Raw genomic sequence first — 4703 nt, forward strand, 5'->3', positions numbered from 1 at the left:
ATGGTAGTGTTACTATCTACAAAGCTCAACTTGTTGCAAAAATGTTTTCGACAAGTTCAAGATGTTGACTACTATGAGATTTTCTCACTCGTAGCGATGCTTAAAGTCTGCCTGAATCATGTTGTCAATTGCCACATTTTATGAAATCTGGCAAATGGATGCCAAAAACTACATTCCTTAATGGATTTCTTAAAGAAAAGTTGTATATGATGCAACCAAAAGGTTTTGTCAATCCTAAAGTGCTAACAAAGTGTGCAAGCTCCAGCGATCCATCTATGGACTGGTTCAAGCATCTCGGAGTTGGAATATACACTTGATAGTGTGATCAAAGCATATGGTTTTATACAAACTTTTGGAGAAGCCTCTATTTACAAGAAAGTGAGTGGGAGCTCTGTAGCATTTCTGATATTATATGTGGATGACATATTGTTGATCGGAAATGATACTCAATTTCCGAATAGCATAAAAGGATACTTGAATATGAATTTTTCAATGAAAGACCTCGGTGAAGCTTCTTACATATTGGGCATCAAGATCTATAAAGATAGATTAAGACGCTTGATAAAGACTTTCAAGTTTTGAAGGAGTTCAAAATGGATCTGTCAAAGAAGGAGTTCTTGCCTGAGTTGTAAGGTGTGAAAGTTGAGTAAAAACTCAAAACCCGACCACGACAGAAAATAGAAAGAGAATAAAAAGTCATTCCCTATCCCTCAGTCATAGGTTCTATGAAGTATGCTATGCTATGTACCAGACCTATTGTGAACCTCACCATGAGTTTGGCAAGAGGGTACAATAGTGATCGAGGAGTGGATCACTGGACATCAGTCAAAATTATCCTTAGTGGAATAAGGAAATATTTCTCAGTTATGGAGGTGACAAAGAGTTCGTTGTAAAGATTACGTCGACGCAAGCTTTGACACCGATCTGGATGACTCTAAGTCTCGATCTAGATACATATTGAAAGTGGGAGCGATTAGCTAGAGTAGCTCCGTGCAGAGCATTGTAGACATGGAAAATTTGCAAAATACATACGGCTCTGAATGTGGCAGACCCGTTGACTAAACTTCTCTCACAAGCAAAATATGGTCACTCTTCGGGTGTTAATCACATAGCGATGTGAACTAGATTATTGACTCTAGTAAACCCTTTGGGTATTAGTCACATGGAGATGTGAACCAATCACATAAAGATGTGAACTATTGGTGTGAAATCACATGACGATGTGAACTAGATTATTGACTAGTGCAAGTGGGAGAGTGAAGGAAATATGCCCTAGAGGCAATAATAAAGTTGTTATTTATATTTCCTTATATCATGATAAATGTTTATTATTCATGCTAGAATTGTATTAACCGGAAACTTAGTACATGTGTGAATACATAGACAAACAGAGTGTCCCTAGTATGCCTCTACTTGACTAGCTCGTTAATCAAAGATGGTTAAGTTTCCTAGCCATAGACATGTGTTGTCATTTGATGAACGGAATCACATCATTAGAGAATGATGTGATGGACAAGACCCATCCATTAGCTTAGCATTATGATCGCTTAGTTTTATTGCTATTGCTTTCTTCATGACTTATACATGTTCCTTAGACTATGAGATTATGCAACTCCCAAATACCGAAGGAACACCTTGTGTGCTATCAAACGTCACAACGTAACTGGGTGATTATAAATATGCTCTACAGGTGTCTCCGATGGTGTTTGTTGAGTTGGCATAGATCGAGATTAGGATTTGTCACTCCGATTGTCGGAGAGGTATCTCTAGGCCCTCTCGATAATGCACATCACTATGAGCCTTGCAAGCAATGTGACTAATGAGTTAGTTGCGGAATGATGCATTATGGAACAAGTAAAGAGACTTGCCGGTAACGAGATTGAACTAGGTATGATGATACCGACGATCGAATCTCGGGCAAAGTAACATACCGATGACAAAGGGAACAACGTATGTTGTTATGCGGTTTGACCGATAAAGATATTCGTAGAATATGTAGGAGCCAATATGAGCATCCTGGTTCTGCTATTGGTTATTGACCGGAGATGTGTCTCGGTCATGTCTACATCATTCTCAAACCTGTAGGGTCCGCACGCTTAACGTTTGATGATGATTTGTATTATGAGTTATGCGATTTGATGGCCGAAGTTGTTCGAAGTCCCGGATGAGATCACGGACATGACGAGGAGTCTCGAAATGGTCGAGAGGTAAAGATCGATATATTGGAAGGCTATATTCGGATATCGGAAAAGGTTCCGAATGATTCGGGTATTTTTCAGAGTACCGGGGAGTTACGGGAATTCACCAGGAGAAGTAATGGGCCTTATTGGGCCATACGGGAAAAGAGAAGGTAGGCCAAGAGGAGGTGGCGCCCCCCCCCCCCCATGGGTACGAATTGGACTGGTGGAAGGAGGCGGCGCCCCCCTTGCCTTTTCCTACTCCCTCTCTCTTTTCCTCTTTCCTTCTCTCCTACTACGAAAAGGAAAGGGATTCCTACTAGGACTTGGAAGTCCTAGTAGGACTCCATACTCTTGGCGCGCTCCTAGGGGGCGGCCTTTCTCCCTCCCTCCTTTATATACGTGGGCAGGGGGCACCCCAAAGGCACTCCAAGATTGTCTTAGCCGTCTGCGGTGCCCCCCTTCACAGTTACACACCTCCGTCATATCGTCGTAGTGCTTAGGCGAAGCCTTGCGCCGGTAACTTCATCATCACCGTCACCATGCCGTCGTACTGATGGAACTCTTCCTCGGCCTCAGCTAGATCTAGAGTTCGAGGGACGTCACCGAGCTGAACGTGTGCAGATCGCGGAGGTGCCGTGCATTTGGTACTTGGATCGGTTGGATCGCGAAGATGTTTGACTACATCAACTGCGTTACTAAAAGCTTCCGCTTTCGGTCTACGAGGGTACGTGGACACACTCTCCCCGCTCGTTGCTATGCTTCTCCTAGATAGATCTTGCGTGATCGTAGGCAAATTTTTGGAATACTACGTTCCCCAACAAAAGCTTCCCTGAGTCTAGCCCCATGTTCCCGCCGGCCTCTGGCAGCTCCCAATTCTAGTAATATCTCGTCAAAGTTTGCCTAGTTTTTCAGCCCCTGGTCAAATTTGTAGTCTGGAATGGCAAATCTGCTCGCTTTTGGTTAGATTGGTGGTGTGGGGAAGCCACTCTTTCGGTGACATTCCCGGTTTTGTTTTCTTACTGTTCTGACCCAGAGATCTCTATCTTGGAGCTCTCGGTGAATAATTGGGACCTGGACCTTCGAAGGATGCTCTCTCCTGAAGAGTTGGAAGATTGGCATCATCTTACTGCTTGCTTCCCTTTGCTCTCGGAGCAAGAGGACTCGGTGGTCTGGCCCCACTCTGCCTTTGGTCGCTTTTCGGTTAAATCCATGTATGCTAAGTTGATTTCGGGCTCTCCTACTTCCAAGTTCAAGTGCATATGGAATGCCCGCGTCCCTCCTAAGATTAAAAACTTTCTGTGGCAAGCTTTTCGTGGGAAGCTTCCCGCGGCGGACCAAATCCCGAAAAGGAACGGCCCGGGTTCGAATAGATGCGCCTTGTGTGGGGAACTTGAAAACACAGAGCACATTTTCTTCCGATGCTCCTTGGCTAAATTTGTTTGGTGTTGCATCCGTTCCTGGCTCCAGGTGTCTTGGAGTCCTTCTTCTTTCGAGGAGCTTAGGGCCCTGGTCAACGGCTTATCTGGGAATTCAAGAAGGGTTTACTGGGTAGGGTTTGCAGCGATCTGTTGGTCGTTGTGGACCACTAGAAACAAGTTTACCATTGAGCATATCTTCCCAGCTAATCCTGTAGATTGCTTATTTAAAACTGGCATATTCTTGCAGCAGTGGAGATCATTGACTAGGGATGCTGATCACGAGGCCTTTAATACTATGTTGTCCAAGATTCGGGCTACGGCTTCTTCGTTGGTGCGCAGACAACGTGAAGCTTCTTAGGCCCTGGCGACTCCTCTACTCGTCCTATTTCTGGCCTGCGTGCCATGTTTGGCTTGATAGCCATGTATCAGAACTCCTTTCCTTTTGCCTGCCCTGTTACTGTGGTTGCTTTGGTGCTGGTTGTGTTACTCTGCCTAGTGGCTTTATTTATAAAGTCGGGCGTATGCCTTTTATCTAAAAAAACTCCAATGACACACTTGAAGTAGGAATTCATGCATTAATACAAGATATGGCGTTGGCATTGCAGCATAGTGAGGGTCCTATTATCGTCCAGTCGAACTCTTCATAGGCCTTGGCATCTGTAACTGGGTCTAGATCGTTCGGCATACGGTCACTTCGTAGCTGAGATTAAGTTTCTTATGCTTGATAGAGAGTTTATTCCAACGAAAATTAGACGTGAAAATAATATGGTAGCATATCAATTGGCTACATATAGTCATGTAGAATGTACCACTGCAATATGTGTAAGCCAAGGTCCACCTTGCATCGAGGAACTTCTGCCTTGCAACTGTAACCCTATGTTGGCGGAATCAAAATCTGTTACCCCGCAAAAAGGTAAATAAAAATTGAACTAGTCGCTGGTTAGTATAGATTTGTGAGGTGGCTAACTACATTCACAAATATAACTAATTCATCTTCTCCACCTTATACCAGTTAGCCCAAATAAACTAGAAGATGATAGTCTAGACACATGATCATAAGATAGACAATTTAAGCTCCCATGGTAAACAAAAGAAAAAGATTAAC

This window comes from Aegilops tauschii, chromosome 5 (genome assembly GCF_002575655.3).
Source record: "Aegilops tauschii subsp. strangulata cultivar AL8/78 chromosome 5, Aet v6.0, whole genome shotgun sequence".
Lineage (NCBI taxonomy): Eukaryota > Viridiplantae > Streptophyta > Magnoliopsida > Poales > Poaceae > Aegilops > Aegilops tauschii.